A 24,246-nucleotide genomic window follows, 5' to 3' on the forward strand; every position below is an offset into this window, starting at 1 on the left:
GGAAATATTGTTGATTTTATTGAATCAAATATCGACAGAAATGTCGTTGATTTTATATAATAATATCGATGGCAACGTTGTTGATTTTAGTAAGAAGGTAAAATTCTCAAACTCATATTATAGATGGAAATATTGTCGATTTTATTAAATTATTATCGACGGCTAGCCGTCGATTTTATTAGAATTTTTAAAAATTGACAAGCTTAATAGGGACCACCTTCACCGTCCATTTTGCCGTCAATTTTTAATATTATCGACGGTCTAACTGCCGATTTTAACGATGTTTCTTGTTGTTGTGATGTATAGTTAAATGAAATATAGCTAATTTGAAAGTGTTTGTAATATAATTTTTAGTACAATGTTAGTTTCATTTTTCATAGGTAGATTTGTGAGCATTCCAATCTTTTATTAGTCAATAGTTATTCAATTATATAAGGAGTAATAGAATTGTTCCAATTAGTCACTTAAGCTAACATGGGATCAGGTCCAAACAGAAAAAAACTGAGAAGCGAAGGTTCTAGGGAATTTAATCTCTCTCTTATCAGCGTCTGATACATGGAAAAGAAAAGGTGGAGGAGCATTAATGCACTGTATTAACTTTCCTAAATATGAGTGCAACACAAACATCACCAGGTCTAACAAGGAGTTCCCTAATTGCATGCATAACCAATTTTCTCGTATGGAACTCTATGTTCAATCTTTGAATTAGTTAAATGGCATAAATCGAATCTATCTCTATTCTCATGTTAGTGACTCCAAGCTTAATTGAAAGTTTAAACCCCACAAAATTTTTTTACAGCTTTGTCATCTGATTGTAATTTCATCTATGTTCATCATTATTGCAGCCACTGCTCTCCTGGTTGAGTCTCACAGGAGACTATAAGAAAATATAATTCTACTAGGGAAGAGCACATTAACCCATAAATATTCAGCTTAATGCATCCTTCTTCTAAGGACTTTCAACCAATAACCTCCACTTTAGTGCGGATAAGTAATTTTTTACTATATGCCCATTTAAAGCAATGATTTCTTCATAATTTCTTGCAAAGTTCCTAATTATTTGAAGAATGTGTGAACTTGGAATTCCATCTTGATTAAAAATAAATTCATTCATGTTCTTCCAAATAGCATTACAGGTGGTTATATAGGTGATGGACCATGAAGTCTCATTTGGTATATTAGTAGCTGATAAAGTTTCTTTAACTAATTTTTCAAATTTTGGTTGAAAAATCTCTTTTAAAGCTACTATTTACACTACTTAACAATGTATTCCAAATATAGGGACAATCACGCAGGACATTAATCAACGTTACTTCTTTATTTGGGTATCTTAGACAGCTAGCATCCTTAGTAACCTCTTTTCTATGCCTCTTTGAGTTGGTCAACAAAGCATTATGCATTAATAATCAGGCAAAATTCTCAATCCTTTGTGGTACTTTGAGCCTTTTAACATGTTTAAAATATTTTTTTTCATCCTCCCGATTTTCATTATAAATGTTATAAGGACCTTTAATTGAAAAATTTTCATTAGCCTCAAGCATCCAACAAATGGAATCAACCCCTATATTGACATTAGGAGCCTTAAGAATTTGAAACTAATCGATAATATCCTCTAGAAGAACTTGACAGATTGCCTCCCAATTCCAATTTTCCTACACATTAGTGTAGTTTGCCACATTTTCTTGCAATTTATCCTTACTTAAATCAATGAAAGCTAGCTCTCTAAGATTGGTAATTCCTAGTAATTTTTTAAAAAGAGATAATCTCTTAATTACCAATTCTCCAAAACAGGTTAGTCTAAAACTTTTTCCAGACCTTTATGATCTCTTTTCAAGTATTAGTGTTGTTGGCCTTCAAATGAACTTTAGGAATTGTACAGTTGCCACATTCATATTTTATATGCATTACCTATACCCTAGAGATCCCTTTTATTGTTAATCAAGTTTCAACCTAGCTTCAAAATAAAAATTTGGTTAACCTCCTACATGATTATGAAAACTAGTTTGAATCGATCAATTGAATAGGAAACCTAGGATTTCACTACAAACTAGTTGTAGGTTACATATATAGATTCTGAGAATGCCCTATTCTTTGTGGGAATATCTCAAATGTAGGATACGACTCTGATCTAAAGATGCTGAGTTCAGAAAACTCTTTAATCCTCCTACACACTCTATGGGGTCTAGTACCAATCAATTCTCTTGTACATCTAAGATATGTTTTGGTTTCTTAGATAACATTTTATGACTATATCAAAAAATTAGGAAAGAATTCACTAACTATGTTGTAAAAGTTGAAAACTTCTTCTAGCTTATTTAGACTATAAGTCTTTAGACTTAATATTTATTTGATCATTTAGTGACTTAGTCTCGAAAAGGTTTAAGAAAAAATTATGTAAGGTTTTTAGGTCAAGATATGGTATGATTCCTGTCTGAGAAGGTTAAAAAATATCTAAGGTCTTTAGGTTGGTAAGGTATCCAAAAGCTTTTAGATTGGACTGGTCTAATTTGAATCTTACCTGAGAAGGTAAGGGAATATCTAAGAGCAACTCTAATGGTAGTAAAGGAGGCTCTATTCTGATACATGGGAAGAAAAAGGCCATTGGAGTAAAAAGTGGGGAGAGTCCCTTCACTAGGACCGAGGCCAAGAGTCCCTCTAAAGAAGAACTTTCACTAGCCAATAATTTTTTGACATGAACAAAATAGTAACTACATTAATTTTAATTATTTTAATTAATTAATTAAGTGGGACCACATTAGGGACTAAAGTTAGTTCCTCCTAATGGAGAAGAGAGAGATGTTTTGAATTTCTATTTACTGTTTATGACGCAAAAATTGATGTGGAGTTACTTTTTATAACAGGTGGGCCATAAATAGGGACTGGGATGAGTTTCCTACTGGAGATGGTCTAAGGTTCTTGGTTGGTGGGGTATCTAATTATATCAATTCTTAGTCTAAAAAAACTTGAGGCAATAATATCTAAGTTTCTTAAATTGGTGGGGTATTGATATACCACTATTTTATGATATATTTTGGACTAAATTGAGTGGGTTTTGTCAACTATTCTCACACTTATTCATGTAAATTGCATGCTTTCAAGTTTCCTTCCTAATTTTTTGCTATGATTAAAAACTTGCTTCCTAGGCCTTAAAATTGTTAATTTTTAATTCTCCTTTATTACCATCCGATATTGTGATGTGTTTGTTAAGTGTTTTCAGGTTTACAGGGCATGAATGGCTTAAAGGATGAAGATGAAGCATGTTAAAGTGGAAGGAACACAAGAAACTAAAGAGTTGACCAGGAGCGTCGTTCAGCGACTCGCACGCGTGACTGACGCATATGCATGGCTAGGTGCAAGGTTCAGTGACGCGTACACGTGGCCGACGCGTATACGTGACAGAGCGTCATGTGCTGCACTTAACAGAACTCGCTGGGGGCGATTTCTGGGCTGATTTGGACCCAATTTCAAGCCCAAAAACGTAGACTAGAGCCACGGATGGAGCTGAGACTGAGGGGACTTCACTTTTCACTTTAGTTTTAGATTAGTTTTGAATTCTAGAGAAAAAAAAATACCTACTTTTCTCTAGGGTTTTTGATGTTCTTAGTTTTGTTTGGATTTGGATCTTGAGAGAGTTGCTGACATCTTCAAGCGGAGTCATTTTTCTTATAACTGTCTTCTTTAATTTCATTCCCTTAATACTCTTTTCCATTTGGTTATTGAATTTATGTTTGGATATTGTTACTCTTGAATTTCATTAATGTATTGAATTATTTTTATGTTTATTTTTATTGTTTGTCTGGTTATTGTTAATCATTATTAGTGGTAATTTTGATTTAATTACTTCCTTATAATTATCATGTCTTTTATTTACGCCCACCATGTGTTTATGAAAATGCATTCATGTTAATAGAGTAGATCTTCCAACTTGGCTTGGGGGTTGATTAATTGGGGTCCCTTGAGCTGTGATACTCAAGTATTGATCTGTAATTGGGAATTGCTGGCTAACTCAACTCTTACCAACTCTAGTCCTTCCGTGTGAAGTGACTAGGACTTGTGGGCTAGAGTTAGTGATACCCACTTGACTTTCCTTCAATTGCTAGAGGATAACTAAGTGGAAGCAATGAACATTTACTATTATACTTGGGAAAGACAACAAGGATAGAAAATCCAATTATCTCCCCTAACCAAGGCCTTTTATTCTAAATACATATGATCTCTTGTTAGTTGTTCATTACTTTAATTTCTAGCCATTTATTTTTTCATTCTCAATTTCAAAAATATTCAGGAAAATCCTAACCAATAATTTGCATCTTGTGTCAACTCTTAGGGAAACGACCTGGGATTCAACTTCCGGTTATTTATTATTAATTGTGACACAATTTGAATTGATAATGGAAATTTCATCGGTTAAGACTGTACTTGCAACGCTGTTTTAGAAAATATTTTTCAGGAATTCTTAACCGGCATTTTTCCTCCCATCAATTTTTGGCGCCGTTGCCGGGGAATTGCAAATGTGTCCCTTATTAATTGGTTATTGTGAATATTGTGAATATGTTTGCCTTTTCGTTTCTTTGTTAGTTGTTGCTAGTTTTAGGAGTTTATTTTCATTATTTCTTGTTAGTTTTTGTTTTATTTTCTCTTGTTATTATGAATTCTCACCTCTTTGGCTATGAGTTTGGTTCAAATTATGTTGTAGGGAATGGAAGCTACAATGAGAATATGCATCAAGGATGGAACAATCAAAGGTGGGAGGAACCTTAAGCTTATGATCAACTATTTTGGCGACAACCTCCTCCGATGCACTACGAGCAAGAGCCATTCCATGATGCATACCAAGACAATGGATATGGTGGACCTCCTTGTGACTACCAACAACCACCACCATATACCTATGAATCCCCTCCTCAATACAGTTTTGAACCACCATACTCACAAGCCCCCTACCACCAAACACCTCCATATGATCCTAACCCATATCCATCATACCAACCACCTTATGAGCCATATGAACCATACATAGAACCACCCTAATTCCAACACAATTACTTCCAATAACCACCTCAATATACGTCACCTCCATACCCTTACCAGAAAGAACCACCTTCCTATCATGAATCCTTTTTTCCAAACAATGAACCCTCCTATCCACCCCAATCTCCAATGGATAACACCCTCGACTTTCTTATTCAAGGGCAACGAGAAATGCAAAGGACGGTACTCAAATTTTCGGCTACCATGACCGAGTTAGCAAATAAACTAGCCTCCCAATGCTTAGACACTCAAAGCACTCCCATGGTTGCATGTGGAGAATTTAATGAGGAGCGTAGCATGAAGGAGAGATTAGAAGCTCCAGTAAAAAATGAGGAATGTGATTTTGTACTAGAACAATTGGAGAAAGACGTAATTGTTGAAGAGGAAGAAGTGGTTGAAGACTTGGGAGATGTTGAGAGTCCATGGGAACCTCAAGTCATAGAGCCTCCTTCCAAGAAGTTTGAATTTAATGTTGAGGAGGGTGTACAACCTCCAAGGCATATCATGGTTGAAGACTTTGAGGAGGTTGATCAAGAGATGGATTCAATAATTGATGAATTTCTATCTACAATTGAATCCCCCTCCATTAGACTCGAACAAGAGGTTAAGGAAGAAGGTACACAACTTCCAAGGCATATTTCCTATGAAGAATTGGATGGAATAGATCAAGAGGTAAGTTCCCTTGGTGAGGATGATCATGAATCAAGTCCCCCTAGTGATGAATTTGCATCCACAAGTGAAATCCTTGAGTTTGAAGAACCTTCTCCTGATGAAATTGAAAGCAACGTTGAGGTAGATTTCTCTCAACCTTATATTTATGATTTGAGTGACGGAGAAGAGTTGGATAAACTCGGTACGGAAGAGCTTGAAAGTGAAGAATCTTTCCAAAAAGTGGAAGTCCTTCAGCAAAGTTGGACGGGAGTTGAATATGCTTTATCAAGATCATTGGAGACTTCTCTACCTAGGTTGTCGTCTACTCCTTCTTTTGAGTGGGTAAAACTTATCTCTATTAGCTTTATTGTCCCACTTGAGTATGGTATGCTTGAAATGGATGGCCAACTTAGGAGCCTTTGTGGAATTAAGTGTAAGAGAAGGATGTTTAGTGGTTGGAGTTTCAAATCAAGACTCATCAAGGTTGAGATTTCAAGAGCTAGCTATAGATGCAAGGGGTTGGACTAGTGATCAATTGGTTGGATCTAAGAGAAGAGTTTGGTACTTCATTGAGAATTTGGATCTAATTCATGATGATCCACTTAAAGACGGGTGTAGAAACAAGATTTGGGATCCTGGCATACAAGAGGATCAACTTTAGGAGCTCAAAGCTTGTGAAGGTAACAGCCCAGGCCACCCGCTAACACGATATTGTCCGCTGGCGGGTGGTCTGGGCTGTTACAGATGGTATCAGAGCCGGAGACCGGATTGATGTACCAGCGAGGGCGCTGGGCTCCCTTAGGGGTGTGGATTGTAAGGTCCCACATCGGTTGGGGAGGGGAACAAAGCATGCCTTATAAGGGTGTGGATACCTCTTCCTAGCATGACGCATTTTGACGAGTGAGTGTGGGGGGCTTCGACTATCATCCTTATCGTCAAAGGAAAAAACCGTGAGCCCTTGTGTGCCAAAGCGGACAATATCGTGCTAGCGGGTGACCTGGGCTGTTACAATGAAGAACTTCATCAAGGCTTGGTGAATTCACTTGGAAATGTTGGAGCTTATTGGAAGTCCAAGCGTTGGTGGAAGTTTCAAGATGAGTTCAAGCACAAGCCACCATGACAAGGAGCTCACCAAATATCCAACTTAAGGACTTTAACTAAAAGTGCTAGGTAGGAGACACCCCACCATGGTAAATTCTTCCTATTTTCCCTTTTGTTTATATTGGTAATAAGTTGCAATTTTATTTTTAGTTAGGTTTATTTAGTTTAAGTTGTGGTTTTAGTTGTTTAATGATGTTTGGCATTACTTTGATAGCTTGTTAGTTTCTCATTTAAAAAAAAAAGGGGAAGCTCATGCGTGCGCGTGGCTAATAAACCGCTATTTTATGATTTATCTTGTGCTCAATTGAGTGGTTTTTATCAAGTCTTTGCTCACTTATTCATATAATTTGCATGATTGTTACAATTCCTTCCTTATTCTATGATATATGTGAAAACATGTTTCCTAGGCCTTAAAAATGTTAATTTTAATTATCCCTTATTACCATTCAATGCCGTGATCTATGTGTTGAGTATTTTAAGGCTTTATAAGGCAGGAATGGTTTAGAGGATAGAAAGGAAACATGCAAAAGTGGAAGGAACGCGCGAAAATGAAGTTTTGAAGAAACTGACAGTGACGCGCGCGCATGGGCGACGCGGACGCGTGCCTAGCGCAAAGCACGAGCGACGCGTACGCGTGATAAGGTAAATCTCCAAATGACGCGCACGCGTGACAGACGCCACATGCAGAAAGTTGCAGAATTCGCTCCCAGCAATTTTTGGACTTTTTTTCGGCCCAAATCCAAGCCCAGAAACACAGAAAAGAGGCTGGAGAATGAGGGAATCAAAGGAAGCATTCATCATTCATTCAATATAAACAATTTTAGGTTTTAGATGTAGTTTTCTAGAGAGAGAGGCTTTCTCCTCTCTCTTAGGTTTTAGGATTTAGGATTTCTCTTAGTTTATGGTTCATTCCTTCTCAATTCCAGGTTCAATGTTCCTTTAATTTATGTTCTCTTCTACTTTTATTTATTCTAGCATTTTAATTTATCTATTTCTCTTATTGATCACTTTATGTTACTATTGGATTTATGAATTCTTATGTTTAATTTGACTTTCTATTTAATATAAATTGAGGTATTTCAGATTTAAGATTGCTTTCTTCAATTCATATTATTGATGCTTTTAATTTAATTTAGATTTTTCCCCCTTTGCTTTGGTTGAGTAATTGGTGACACTTGAGTTATCAAACTCAGCTGTTGATTGAAAATTGGAATTTGCTGATTAATTTCGATCCCTCTAAAGCTAGTCTTTCCATAGGAGTTGACTAAGACTTGAGGAATCAAATTGATTAGTCCACTTGACTTTCCTTTATTTAGTAAGGGTTAACTAAGTGGGAGCAATAAACAATTCTCATCACACCTGATAAGGATAACTAGGATGGGATTTCCAGTTCTTATACCTTGCAATGGTTTTTGTGATAATTAATTTACTTTATTGCTAGTTTATTTTCCTGTTCCCTATTTCAAAAACCCAAAAATATACCTTTTTTCATAACCAATAATAAATCATACTACCCTGCAATTCCTTGAGAGACGACCCGAGGTTTCAATACTTCGGTTATAAATTTTATTGGGTTTTGTTACTTGTGACAACCAAACTTTTGTACGAAAGGATTCTTTGTTGGTTTAGAAACTATACTTACAATGAGATATTATTTGTGAATTTCTAAACTAGCGGAAATCCGACCGTCAAAATGGTGCCGTTGCCGGGGATTTGCAATTGTGTGCCTTATTATTGGTTATTGTAAATATTTTCTTTTGCTTGTTTATTTGTTTTTATTTTTGTTTTTAATTTTTATTAGCTACTATGAGTTCTCACCCATGTCGCTTTAAGTTTGGTTCCAATGTTGTTGTAAGGAATGGAAGCTATAACAAGAACATGCATCAAGGTCAAAATAATCAAAGATGGAAGGAGCCACGAGGATCTGATCAACCTTTTCGGCAACAACACCTTCTAAGGTACCATGGACAACGACCATTCTACAATGCATGCCAAGACAATAGTTATGGTGGACCTTTTCGTGACAACCAACCTCCACTAAATTACTATGGTCAAGAGCCATTCCGAGGTGCGTACCAAGATGATAGATATGGTGGACCCCCTTGTAGTTACCAGCAAGCTCCATCATATGCTAATGAACCACTTCCTCAACATAGCTTTGAACCACCATACTCACAAGCCACTTACAACCATTCACCTCCATATGACCCTAACCCTTATCCACCCCAATTCCAATCCAATTACTCCCAAGAACTACCACTTCCATATGCACCATGTCCATATCCATCGACCCAAGAATCACAGGCTCGCCTCAAGGAAACAGTAGATCAATTTCATGCAACTCTTCATCAATTGAAGCAAGTGATAAATCAATTAGCTTTCCGACGTTCGGACACTCAAGGAACTCCCATGGCTTCATGTGGAGAATCTAATGAAGAACGTAGCATGAAGGAGACACTAGAAGTTCCGGTGGACAGTAAGGAGCATGACTTTGTATTGGAACAAGTAGAGGAAGCTGAGATTATCAAAGAAGAAGAATTGGTCGAAGACTTAGGAGATGCTGAACCTCCATGGGAATCAAGAATTGTGGAGAATTTCGCCAAGAATTTTGCAATTGATGCTAAGGAGGATAGTGCACAACCCCCAAAGCGTGTATCTTATGAAGAACTGGACGGAACAGATCAAGAAGCAAGTTTCCTTGGTAATGATGATCATGAATCAAGCTCTCCTAGTGATGAACTTGCATCCGTAATTGAATTCTTTGAGATTGAAGAATCTGCCCCAAGTGAATATGAAGATGATGTGGAGGTAGGTTTTTCTCAACCTCCAACTTATGACTTGAGTGATGAGGAAGAAATCGAAGACTTTGATCAAAATGCAGTTGCAGTTGAAGAGGTTTGTAAGGAAGTGGAAGAATTCACAGAAGAGTACAAGAGAGTGGAGCTTGAAAAACCACTGAAAACAACTCTCCCGAGGCCATTACCACCCAATACAAACTTTAAGTGGATAAAATCCTTAGCCTTTATCTTCACCTTTCCACTTGAATATGGTTTGCTTGAAACCGATGGCCAGCTTAGAGCTCTCTGTGGCTTTAAGAGTAAGAGGGAGATAGTTAGTAATAGGAGTTGGCATGCAAGGTTCAATACGGTTCCACGCTTCAATTTGAAGTGCAAGGATTGGTATAGAGCTCGATTGAATGGGTTTCAGAGGCTGTTTGGATGTCTCAGTGAGAATTCCAATTACTCGCCACCCAAGTGGAAAAATGATGATCAACAAGAATATGGGTACAAAAGCAAGGTTTGGGATCCTGGAATTCATTCTGATAATCAACACTCCTGGACCCTGATCACCTGTTTTAACTTGCTCAAAGGCTTTTACATGCCTAGTTTGGGACCCCGGAGGCTGGAATTGCAAACATTGGTGGAGATTTCTGGATGAGTTCAAGCACAAGCCACCATAACAAGGTGCTCATCAAATGTCCAACTTAAGGACTTTAACTAAAAGTGCTAGGTGGGAGACAACCCACCATGGTAAGTTCGTTCCTTTTTCAATTTTAATTTTATTTTTATTTTGTTTTGTTTGTTTTTAGTTTCATTTTATTTTATTTTCCTACTATCATTCATAACATTCACATCAGCATCTGCATTTTTGCATTCTGCATATTCAAAAAAAAAATTCATACCACGCGTGCGCATAGGCCATGTGTGGGCGTCGAGTCCAAATCGGCGTCACCATCCAACGCCCAGAAAGTTGGGCTGGAATCGTGCAGCTGGTGTGCGATGAGCACAAATTGGCCCACGCGTGCGCGTCCACGACGCGTATGCGTCACTTTCAATTACACACACCACGCGTGGGCGTGCGCGACGCGTGAAAATTTTTGCCCCCTTAATTGAAACAGAGAGTTGCGCCAAAACGACGCTGGATTCGTGCGTTTAGCACAATTCTAGTCGACGCGTATGCGTGTTTCACGAGTATGCGTCATTTTCATTATCCCCTGTTTATGCGTTCGCGTCAATGACGCTTTCGCGTCATTTCAATTTTACCTCATCCACGCGCATGCGTGACCCACGCGTACGCGTGGATTTATATTCCCTAATCCCCCTGACATGGAAACCCTAGCCCCAGCGTCACTTCCCCCCCGCAATGTTCCACCTCCATTCTTCTCTCTTCCCTCCAACCTCCCACTGCACAGCTCACCATGAATCGCCACCACCACTGCCACTGCAGCCAGCGCCGCCGTTCTGCCACCACCAGCGCCAACGTACCACCCCCCTCTCTCTTCATCTCAATTTCTTTCACTGCGCACCCCAGGTTTCACTGTACTCCAATTTCTTTTCTGTTCAAGTTAGTTAGTTTGCATACTTTAATTCTGATTAATTTAGGCTAGTTAGAGATGCATGTTCGTAGTGGATTTTAGGTGGTTAGGCAGCTAGGATGTGGTTAGTAGATTTAGGTCTGATAAGTGCTCTGTTCCTGCTGTTTGAATTTTCTGATTTTCAATTTGCTTGGCAGCCGATATTGATGTTATGCTGTTCAAATCCTATGTGATGCTGCTCTGCTTAATACCATCATTTCATATGCGTTGCGATTATTACTACAGTTGCATTTGTTGCTCTGAGTTCATATCACATGCTGATTGCTTTATTTTTTTTATGAACTGCTTTGACTCCATGAGAACTTATTTGTTGCTTGTTTTAATTCGGGAACGCCTAATTTACTACCAAGATGCTGCCAAATTTTCCAAAAAGTTTTTGATGCTAAGTTATTCAACCGCGAATTATGAGTTGAATCTGGCACTGTTTTTACCTTGTACCCATTTCTTTTAGCCCAGTTTAACTCATATTTCAATAGACCAGCATCCCCGTCCTACTTTTGGTTCCCTCTCATGTGCATTCATCATTACCAGGATCAAGGAACTAATTGACAAAATTCTGAGTCAATTAGCCCCTTGTTGACCAACCTTTGCTGCATCAATGCCATGTTTCAACCATTAATTTGTTCATCGCTCAAGGAAAGCTTACTGCATGTGTTCAATTGTTTATTGAATTATTACTTATGGCTGCTTTCCTGGCTCGATTCTTAGGGAGTTACATATGGTGTTTTTCATTGTTGATAAATTCTTAGAAAACCCAAATTGTGTTTTTGCTTAATGTTACCTGCATCATGAGACTTACATTGTTCTTCATGATAATTGCTGGAATGCTGCCCAATTTTTTCTGCAAATTGTTTCACTCAACTCCCATTCATGAATGGGTTTTGGTACTTTTGAATTCTGCACTAATTGGTTTCAACCAAGCCAATTCATGGACGGATGGGCTAGCATTCACTATCTCTTTTGGTTCCCTTCCAACTTCAATTGCATTATTGACGATTCATAACCCTTTTCATGCTTCTTTCATTTTCATATTTATCATCAATAATCCGCATTATCTGCTTGAATGTGCGTTGTTTGTTCTTTAAGTTTGTGCATTTCTGTTAGCTAGGAACCACAGTACCATGCCACTAACTTTAACTTCCCTTATTAACTCTTAACTTCATTAACTTTCTAACTTCTCTCTTAATTTTAAACTAACTACTTTCAACCCATTTCAAGGCATGTTTATTGTTTCCTGAAAAACAAGTATTCTGCATCTCATTTAATAGTTTTTGGATTGTGAACTTTGATTGAATTCTTTGAATTTTCACTTGCATTCAGTCCAACATTCTATATCTTTCTGACTCACTTCATGCTTTGGCTTTTATTCCTCTTTTGCACATCTACTGCTTAAATTGCTTGTTTACTATTTGCCTTCCTATTTTTCTGCTTTAAGCAATAAATTATACCCTGAATTTTCTATTTTTCAGGATGTCTGATCCCAAAGGGAAAGGAAAAGCTAAAGCAGGCACAGGTAAAAAAAAAAGAGGAGAATCATCTAACGCTCTGTTAGATATACTACATGATGATTCCTAGCGTGAGAAGAACTTTACTCCGCTGGAAAAAGCAGACCAACTAGTGCCTGCGACTGATCCAATCAAGTTCGTAAATTGCTATTGTGAACTAAAATATGAGGTCTTTGGGACTAAAAGGCACTTGTATTTGGAGAAGACCCTAAAAATTCCAGATGAACTACAAAAGTACACCACTGAGCAAATCAAACAAAGAGGCTGGTTCTTTCTGGAATGGAATTTGACTGAGGTTAATGCATCTTGGGTCAGGGAATTTTACTACAACTATTATAAGATGACCCTGGATGCAGTACAGCTCAGAGGGAAGCAGATTTTAGTTACTAAGGAGGCCATTGAAGATATCCTCCAATTTCAGCCTAAGTCAGATGAACCGGATGGTTACCAGAAAGCTGAGGAAGCTATGAGATTTATGACTTTTGATTGGGAGGCAGTAAAGCGAACCATATCCATTGATCCAGCTGTCCCATGGGTTATGGGTAAGTCTACAGTGAACCCAAAAGGCATAAAAATTATTTATCTAAATGATGAGGCTCGGCTATGGTAACAAATTCTGAGCAACTATGTGATGCCGAGCACTCACGAGACTGAGGTGCCAGCTGCCATGATTACTCTTATCTGGTGTGTGATGGAAGGCAAGGACCTGTACCTTCCACGGTTCATCAGGCACTCCATGGCTAAAGTTCATGTCCGGGGCACTCTGCCTTTCCCATATTTGATCACCCAGTTGGGCCGCCGAGATGAGGTACTCTGGGAGCCTGAAGATGAGAAGCCACAAGCCGCCGACTGCAAGAAGATCATCCCACACGGCAGGAAGTTCGAGGCTCTGGGCCACAGACCGCCCTCTCTTGCTGCCTCCGCTGATACAGCCACATCTTCTGCTGCCCCTTCAGCACCTGCTGCACCACCCACACCCACAACACCCTCACCTGCTTCCCAGCCCATTTACCACTTAGTGCACTGCCTCTTTGAGCTCCTGGACCAGATGGAGCGTTATAACCAGCGGCGATATGAGCGGTCTGAGCGTCGCAGCAAGCGACGCTATGAGCATTTAAAGCTGATGATCAGGTCGGGACACACTAACATCCCCTCCGAGTCTGACACACCATCAGAGCCATCTGAGGAGGAGGCGGATGAGCAGGAGGATGATGCACGGGCAGAGGATGCGCAGGCAGGGCACCAGCAGGCAGAGCCCCAGCACGAGGATCCCCAGCAGATACAGCCGGCAGATCCACAGGCCCCTATACAGACAGAGCCTCCGCTTCAGCAGGCAGATCCCCAGGCACCCACACAGACTACAGAGCCCACACACCCTATAGAGACAACACCAGCACACCCTTCCGGAGGTGACGACTAAGAATCGAGGACGATGCTATTATCTCCGGCGAATCTTATTTTGGTGAACTACTTTCAGACTCTTTATCCTATTTTATTTCTTTTTCTGTATTTTTATTTTATTTTATTTTATTTTATTTTATCTTATTTTTCTTTCAGTACTTGCACATCTTCTTTTGCTGTACTTTTGTTTATTCCTACTTTATTACATTTTGCATTTTTGGCTGTATATATCTTAGATATTTAGCTTGATTTGTACTCGTAGCTTATTAGTTGTGATATAGAAAATATGGATTATTTAGTTTAGTTTACCCTTTTTAGCATATGAGAATTTGGTTTAATTGAAATTAGAGAGTAAACTAGAAATTTTTAGTTTTTCATAATCGCAACAATCCACTTAGTATATATATAGATATATGATAATAAATGTTGGTAAATTGATGACATTTCTCAAGGAATATATTTATTTTTATAAAAGCCATTTAAACATTCACATTGATTAGAGTTGAAACTCTTTACTCTTACTTGCATGACATACATAACTGATATATGGTTTTTGAGCCAAAGAACACACAACCCGTGAGTTTTTTAGCTTAATTGCATGGTTACATTATTTAACCATAGTTTTCATTCCTGTGTGTTCCCTTCTCTATAATTGCAGACTTTACTTTGTTCCACTCTATATGTTCAATATAGAATGTATTTACATACTTGCATATGATTGAGACCATTACTTGTTTTTGCTCACTTATCCCAAATAAGCCTACCTTTTTATGTCACCCTTGTTAGCCACCTTGAGCCTTTTAATCCCCTTCTGTTCTATAACCACATCACTAGCCTTAAGCAGAAAAACAAATTAAATACCCCAAATTGGATCTTTGGTTAGCTTAAGATAGAGATTGTGTACTAACTAAGTGTGGGAAACCGTGGGAACATGGGTTGATAGGAGAAGTATTAAATTGATAAATTATTTGGAATTTGGGTGCATGCTCATGTGAAACCAAAATAATTAAAATGACATGTGCATTGATGTGTTATGTTTCTTAAAAATAAAATAAAATAAAATAATTCCTAAAATTAAATAATTCTTCAATTCATATTATTGATGGTTTTAATTTAATTTAGATTTTTCCCCGTTTGCTTTGGTTGAGTAATTGGTGATACTTGAGTTATCAAACTCAGCTGTTGATTGAAAATTGGAATTTGCTGATTAATTTGGATCCCTCTAAAGCTAGTCTTTCCATAGGAGTTGACTAGGACTTGAGGAATCAAATTGATTAGTCCACTTGACTTTCCTTTATTTAGTAAAGGTTAACTAAGTGGGAGCAATAAACAATTCTCATCACACCTGATAAGGATAACTAGGATGGGATTTCCAGTTCTTATACCTTGCAATGGTTTTCATGATAATTAATTTACTTTATTGCTAGTTTATTTTCCTGTTCCCTATTTCAAAAACCCAAAAATATACCTTTTTCCATAACCAATAATAAATCATACTACCCTGCAATTCCTTGAGAGACGACCCGAGGTTTCAATACTTTGGTTATAAATTTTATTGGGTTTTGTTACTTGTGACAACCAAACTTTTGTACGAAAGGATTCTTTGTTGGTTTAGAAACTATACTTACAACGAGATATTATTTGTGAATTTCTAAACTAGCGGAAATCCGATCGTCAGTGGCCAACGCGCACGCGTCATATGCGACGCTGCAACCGCTGGTGCAAAAACCCGAGAGTTGTGCTGGAACCGTGCGGGTGGGGGGCCAAGTGCACAGGCCAACCCACGCGTACGCGTCATTTGCAATTTTGGTATCTCACGTGTAAGCATGGACGACGCACACGCGTCATATCTAAATGTTGTCTCTGGTACAAAGACCAGAGAGTTGTGATGGAACTGTGCTAGTTCCGTGCATCTAGCATGAAAAGTAGTCACGCGCACGCGTCGCCTTCGCACCCTGCTATCCACGCGTGCGCGTGGACGACGCTTACGCGTCGTTTCTCTTCCCCTATTTCTTTCTTCTTTCTTCTCTCCTTTCTCTTTCTTTCTTCTTCCTTTCTTACTTTCTTCTTCATCATTTCTTTAACTTCTCATCCTTATTATCTTTCATTCTCTTTTACTTATTGCATTTGCATACTTTCATTCATTGCATTTTAACTTTGTGCATGTTTTTATTTTCTTTTCTAAGTTTGCTATTTTTCCATTGGTGTTGAATTCTCTTACTCATCTGTAGAATATTTCATTCATTGTTTTGGTGCTTAGTGACTTGTTTTATATTGTTGGGTGATATTATTTATAGGTCAATGCTAATCTTTTATGACACTTGTATTCCTTTTGCATTGATATGAATTTATATTGTCTTTTATGACCTACTCTCTCTCCCTCATTGTTGCAATGCTTGCACTATTGATATGCCATTTGCCTATATTGTTTTCTCACTTGCATGTTGTAGCTACCATGTAGTTGAGAACTTCATTATTATTTGGCATTAGCCCACCCATATTTCATTTGTTTGCATATCTTTGTCTGTGGGTTATTCTTCTTCCTTTTCCTTTTCTTTCAGGATGGCCACCAAGAAGAGGAACGGAACACTTCTAAATGGGGCGACAAACAAGTACCGCCGCAAAAATCTTTGGAGAAAAAGCATCAGTTGTAGCAACCCGTCCACTTGCACATCTTTGCATGCACCGAGGACGGTGCAATCTTTAAGTGTGGGAAGGTCGAGACTGACTTCCGTGGGTAACTACTTCCTGTCTCAACACCAATGTTTAATTTCCTTTGTTAGATTAGTTGTCGCATTGCATAATAGATTGCATGTGTAGTTAGTTGCTGGCATGTATGTACTACTTGATTGAAGTGATGAGTTCTTTCCCAAGAAACTATTTTATAGCCTTTCACTAATTTGAATTAAAATTTTTGTTGAACTTGCTTGAAGAAATTTATTTTGGAACATGGTTTAGAGCTCGAACACACAAACCAGTGAGGTTTTGAACCTATTTGATTGGTTGCATTTTATCAACCAATGTCTTATTTTGTTGTGTTGTTCTCTCTAAAATTGTGATCTTTGTATTGCTTGATTCTATATTTCAATTGTTTGATGTATGTATGCACCTATTTCACTATAGCTCACATACCCATATGGCCTTACCCTTTCATTATCCTTTGCAAACCAATGTTGAGCCTATTTTACCCCATTTGTTCTTTAATTTAGCTCATCACTAACTCTAAGCGGAAAACAATAATGTCCTTAATTTAAATCCTTAGTTAGCTTAGACTAGTGAGAGTGTACATGAATTAAGTGTGGGAAAATTGGGTTGGAAAATCTGGTTTAGGAATTGGGTATTGTATATTTTTTGTGAAAATGTGAAAAAAATAGTGAGCATATATTCTTACATTCAATACCTTAATCATATGCATTGAGAAAAAACAAAAGAAAAGAAAAATAAAAAGAAAAAAAGAAAAGAGAAAAAAAAGAAAAAAATAACAAGGAGACAAAATGCCCCAAAGTAAATGGTGGTAGCAATGCATATGAGTTGTACTCGAATTCGGATGCATGAATATGTGGAAAACATAGTTAATGGGTAGTTAGATTTTATATTCTAATTACATGGAGTGTCTTAAGTTAGGTGGGAAGTTTAGGTTAATCAATGATTCAGATTTTAGTCCACTTAACCAAATACAATCCTACCTTGACCCTAACCCCATTACAATCCTTAAAAGACCTCTTGATATGTGTATTCATGCATTAAATTTTTGTTGATTGGTAGAAGAAGAGCGAGCCTTAGAAAGCAAGATTAGTAGAGAATTGAGAGAATCGAACCTTAAACACCTGAGGGATTAGAGTGCATACACTTCCAGTGAGGGTTCGATGCTCAATTCTTTGTTCCCAGCTTTCATGAGCTATCTTCTTTTGCAAGTGTAAGACCCAAAATAATTTTTACCAAAACTCTAAATCTAAAAAATATGACTCTAACCCTAATTTCCCCTTTCCCTTCAGCCGCCTCACCCCTTTCAGTTTTCCCTTCCTTCCAAACAGATCCAGCACATAGCAACAAAAGAAAAAAAGAAAGAAAAGGAAGAAAACGTAGAGGGAGAGAGGGATAAATAGAGACAGAGAAGAAAGAATAGGGGGAAAGGGATGAGAGCAAAGGGGGATCCGAGAGAGAGGAAGAGAGCGTCGGGGGAGGAGCTGTCCGCACCGCCATCACGCGTCACCGCCGCCAAGCCTCATCGCCGTCGCCACTGGGTCACCGAGCCGTCACCGTCACTATTGGGTCATCATCGCCGTCAGTTCCACCGAGAGGAGAGTTCGCACGAGAGGGAGGTGGCGTCGAGAGAGAGAGCTGCGCGAGGAAGGGGAGTTTTGTCCAACCGTCGCCGCAATTGTCGCGAGTTGGGGGTTGTGCCACCGAAGCACCGTCGCTATCCATGGAGCCGCAGGTGTGCATCGCCATCGAAAGGAAGAGTGCCACGCTGAGGGTTAGTCACTGTGAGCCTCTTCTCCTGCCATTCAAGGAGCTGTGCTCCGTCGCCGTTTTGCCACCGTTGGAGCCGCCATCTCCTTGGTAAGCTTTAGCACTGTTCTAGTTTTTCCTCATTGTCGGTCAAATCCTGGTTACTATAAGAATTGTTGCTGAGATTGTTTGTGCTAGGGATTGTTTATCGTGAGTTGCTCCGTCGTACGCCACTGTCAGAGCCATCATTCCACTGCTGCCCCCTTGCTTTGAGCCGTTCCATTGTTGCAGCAAGTGTTGTTATTGTGGCTGCTCGATTTAGTCGCACCTCTTTAGTATGGTAAGCTATTCCTTGATTCAGTTTAACTTTGTCAGTCGCTGTTCTATTATATATTGTTAAGATTCTTGTGACGTTAATGCAATAGGATCGAGATCCAGTCACCGCACGTTGGTGAATTTAAATTACTGCTGTGGGTGCAAATACCGTGGAGCTAAGGTTGAGGCTGCGGTTGCTGCCGATTAACATGAGAATAAGGATTTAATGGGTTTAATTATGCAACTTGCGACTAATTGAGGTAGGGGTTTTTCTTAAATCTATTTTACATTACAGGGTTGTTATAAATCGATATTAACTCGTAAAATACATTTTTGTGATTTCGTGAGTCTTATGAATTGAATTGAGTTGTTTTGGTTGAATGAGATTATTAGTTTGGTTGATAAACGGATCGATTGAGAAAGTTGGATATTTGGATTAGTTGATTGATGTTGTTAAAGTAGTTTTCCTTGAAGTATTAGAGAAGATTTATTATTGCCTTTTAGGTTAATTTTGGAAACGGTTTAATTTTAGAAAAGATTTAATATTAAAATATGATTTGATATTAAACCCGATTTGATATTGGAATTTGATTTTAAAATAAATTTGGAAAAGACTTGATATTTGAAAATGGGTTATTTATTGAGAATGATTTGCTATTTTGAAAATGATTCGAAAAGTGTTTGAGGGATGGTTTGGTTTGAAACTGTTTGAGAAGACCGAGAATTCTTAACTATTGATTAATGCTGTTGGTTGAAGTCGGTTTAAATTGTGATTTATAGGATTGGTTGATTGAATTCTGGATTTTGTAATTTCCTTGGGTTGAGTGCTGTTGTTTTGATAATGGTTATTGGAAGTGATTTGACTGATTAACATGTGTTTGGTTTGGTTTGGTTGGGACCCGAAAATGGTGGCAGAATCCGAGTTTTAGAGGAGAAGCTGTCGAAATTTTATAAAATTGGAAGTTTTGTTTGAAGTAATTGTTTAAAAAGATTTAGTTCTTAAACGCTATTTGTTTCAGATTGATTTATTTAGAAAAGAAAGAATTATGTTTTGAATTGAGATTGTTGATTAACGGAAAGAAGGATGATGAGGATTAATTTGAAATATAATTTTTGAATGAATTTGAAAATGGGACATGGTTTGACGAATGATGATGATTTTGAGAATGGCTTAGATATTGATGAATGATGAATGAATTATTTATATGGCTTATGAATTTGAAATATCTGAGATACGAGGTTCTCTGGATTAAGTGCCGTGGCTTGCCACCACGTGTACCAGGTTGAAAACTCGATACTCTGTTGACCCTATGACGTAAGTGTGACCGGGCACTATATAAATTCCCGGGAATGATACCCCCATTGAGTAATATTGATTATTTGAGAAAAATCTATGCATAGACTCTTGGGGATGCACGTCGGGGGACAGTCTAAGGACAATTCAGACTTGTCGGATTGGCTGGATAACCGACAGATGAGCCTCATCAGCCATATGACAGGCATGCATCATATGTATTTGTATGCTTTGCTTGGGTTTGAACTTGTTTTGGTTTGCCTAATTGCTAAACTGTTTTTAACTGCTACTTGAACTATTTGCTGTAACTGCTACCTACTTGTGCTTTCCTTGTCTATCTTGCCTGTGTTTGTCCTGGCATGCTACATTTGAGAATGAACTGGGATGCTGAATTAATAATTGTGTTGTTTGATTGCGTGGTTAATTTCTGATTGAGGTTTTCTTATAAGAAATGAAAGATTTCGGATTTCTGAAAAATTAAACATTGTTTCTTTGAAAAGGGTTTTGAACGATTTCCTATTGGTTTTAAAAGATTCATAAGGCAATGATAATCACTGAGCTTGAAAACAGTTTCTTATTAAATATCTTCTTATGACAACTTTGAAACTCCGTGGTAAGACCGTGTGGTTAGGTTCTCACCCCCCTACAGCTTTACCTTTTCAGGAACCGGATGAAGAAGCATTAAGAAGAGTTATACTGCGTTTGGTTTATATGCTGTTGTATTAATTAGATTATTTTCTTTCCTCGTCTTTGTTATTACAAGTTTGTAAGAGGGATAGGAATTGTATGTTTTATACGTATAATATATTGAATTGTTATGTAAGGAGTCTTGTATATGAATCTATGCATGTTTGTATTTTTCTTAAAATAAAGTATTTATTTCTGGTTTTTCAAAGAAATCAGCAATACAGTGTCGAGTCATAGGCTCCTATTTTAATATTTAGTATGTAAAGTAGTCGTAATACTTTTCGCTATCAGAGTAGCGCAGCCGGAAGCGTGACTTCTGATAGTGGGGGTGTTACAGCAAGTCTACTTATACTTTATTTTATGATTTGAATTAGTGGAATCCAGTTTATATTTGTTCTTGGGAGATTCATTTACTTTTAACCAAGTAGGTAAAAGCATTTTGCATTTACTTGCATTTATATAGATAGGTCGTATATCATAAATCCTACCATTCCTCTTCACTCTTTTGGTTCTCTTAAGTTTAGCATGAGGACATGCTAATGTTTAAGTGTGGGGAGATTGATAAACCACTATTTTATGGTTTATTTTGTATTGAATTAAGTGGATTTTATCCATTATTCTCACACTTATGCATATAATTCGCATGTTTTACATTTTCCTTCCTAATTTTGTGCTATGATTGAAAACATGCTTCTTTGGCCTTAAATTTACTAATTTTTAATCCTCTTTTATTACCATCAATTCCGTGATATGTTTGTTAAGTGTTTTCAGGTTTTCTAGGGCAAGAATGGCTTAGAGGATAGAAAAAAAGCATGCAAAAGTGGAAGAAACACAAGAAATTAAGGATTTCAGATGCTGGCACACGCGTGGATGACGTGTATGCGTGACTGGTGCAACAAACAAATGACGCGCACGTGTGGCTGATGCCTACGCGTGACCAGGAATTCATCCAGCGACGCGTACGTGTGGTTGACGCGTACGTGTGACGAGCGTCACGTGCTGCATTAAACAGAATTCACTGGGGCGATTTCTGGGCTGCTTTTGACCCAGTTTCAGGCCCAAAAATACAGATTAGAGGTTGCATAGTGGAGCTAGAATGGAGACTAACACTTTCATTCACACAATTTTAGGTTTTAGATGTAGAATTCTAGAGAGAGATGCTCTCTCCTCTCTCTAGGTTTTAGGGTTTCTACTCCAATTTCTTCTTAGATTGATAGTTAATTTCTGTTTTTATTTACAATTCCTTGCAATTTATTGTTCTAGCACCTTTGTTCTTCAATTCCACTTGTTATTTCCTTCACTTTGTTATCCTTATGTTTATGCACTCTTGATACTTTGGATCTTTGTAAATGCAATTTATATGTTCATGTTGTTATTGCTTTCTTCAATTGTCATTGTTAATTTCTTTCAATTTGTAGTTGTTAGACTTTATTATTGTTGCAATTTTACCATGTTTTTATTTTGTGCCTACCAAGTTTTTGATAAAATGCTTGGTTGAATTTTAAATTAGATTTTTGTATTCTTAGCTTGGATTGAGTATTTAGAGACTCTTGAGTTATCAAAAGTCTTTTGTTGAATAGTAATTGGAGATTGCTGGTTAGCCTGAACTTCACCCAAGCTAGACTCTCACTATGAGTTGACTAGGACTTGTGGACTCAAGTTGATTGTATGCACTTGACCTTCCTCTCCATTGGTTAGAGGTTAACTAAGTGAAGGCAATTCACATTTACCATCATAATTGACGATGATAATGAGGATAGGACTTCTAATTCTCAATCCTTGCTAGGAGCTTTCTTAGTTATTAGTTTATTTTCTCGCCATTTTACTTTCTTGTTCCTTATTTCAAAAAACCCAAAAAATACTTTTCCATAACCAATAATAAACTACACTTCCCTGTAAATCCTTGAGAGACGACCCGAGGGGGAAGAAAAATGCCGGTTAAGAATTCATGAAAAATATTTTCTAAAACAGCGTTGCAAGTACAGTCTTAACTGACGAAATTTCCACTATCAATTTAAATTGTGTCACAATTAATAATAAATAACCAGGAGTCGAATCCCGGGTCATTTCCCTAAGAGTTGACACAAGTTGCAAATTATTGGTTAGGATTTTCCTGAATATTTTGGAAATTGAGAACGAAAAAATAAATGGCTAGAAATTAAAGAAATGAACAACTAACAAGAGATGATATGTATTTAGAATAAAATGCCTTGGTTAGGGAAGATAATTGGAGTTTCTATCCTTGTTGTCTTTTCCAAGTATAATAGTAAATGTTCATTACTTTCACTTAGTTATCCTCTAGCAATTGAAGGAAATTCAAGTGGGTATCACTAACTCTAGCCCACAAGTCCTAGTCACTTCTCGGGAAAGGACTAGAGTTGGTGAGAATTGAGTTAGCCAGCAATTCCCAATTACAGATCAATACTTGAGTATCACAACTCAAGGGACACCAATTAATCAACCCCCAAGCCAAGTTGGAAGATCTACTCCATTAATATGAATGCCATTTTCATAAACACATGATGGGCGTAAATAAAAGACATGATAATTATAAGGAAGTAATTAAATCAAAATTACCACTAATAATGATTAACAATAACTAAACAAGAAATAAAAATAAACATAAAAATAATTCAATGCATTAATGAAATTCAAGAGTAACAATATCCAAACATAAATTCAATAACCAAATGGAGAAGAGTATTAAAGGAATGAAATTAAAGAAGAAAGTTATAAGAAAAATGACTCCGCTTGAAGATGTCAGCAACTCTCTCAAGATCTAAATCCAAACAAAACTAAGAACATCAAAAACCCTAGAGAAAAGTAGGTATTTTTTTTCTCTAGAATTCAAAACTAATCTAAAACTAAAGTGAAAAGTGAAGTCCCCTCAGTCTCAGCTCCATCCCTGCCTCTAGTCTGCGCTTTTGGGCATGAAACTGGGTCCAAATAAACCCAAAAATCACCCCCAGCGAGTTTTGTTAAGTGCAGCACGTGACGCTCTCATGCGTTCGTGTCGGCCACGCGTACGTATCGCTGAACCTTGCACCTAGCCACGCATACGCGTCAGTCACGCGTGCGTGTCACTAAACGACGCTCCTGGTCACGCGCACGCGTCGGCCATGCGTGCGCGTTGCTTCTTGCTTCTCAACTCTTTAGTTTCTTGTGTTCCTTCCACTTTAACATGCTTCATCTTCATCCTTTAAGCCATTCATGCCCTGTAAACCTGAAATCACTTAACAAACATATCATGGCATCGAAAGGTAATAAAGAAGAATTAAAAATTAACAATTTTAAGGCCTAGGAAGCAAGTTTTCAATCATAGCAAAAAATTAGGAAGGAAACTTAAAAACATGCAATTTACATGAATAAGATAAGTGTGAGAATAGTTGACAAAACCTACTCAATTCAGTCCAAAATATATCATAAAATAGTGG

The 24,246-nt window shown here is 37.7% G+C and overlaps 1 long non-coding RNA gene across 1 annotated transcript; it reads left to right on the plus strand.

Moving 5' to 3' along the window:
• On the plus strand, positions 735 to 21,014 carry LOC110269166. Its single transcript, XR_002358257.1, has 4 exons — positions 735 to 745; positions 1,869 to 1,873; positions 19,019 to 19,091; positions 20,789 to 21,014. It is a non-coding gene; the product is annotated as an uncharacterized LOC110269166 (long non-coding RNA).

Source organism: Arachis ipaensis, chromosome B01 (genome assembly GCF_000816755.2).
Source record: "Arachis ipaensis cultivar K30076 chromosome B01, Araip1.1, whole genome shotgun sequence".
NCBI lineage: Eukaryota > Viridiplantae > Streptophyta > Magnoliopsida > Fabales > Fabaceae > Arachis > Arachis ipaensis.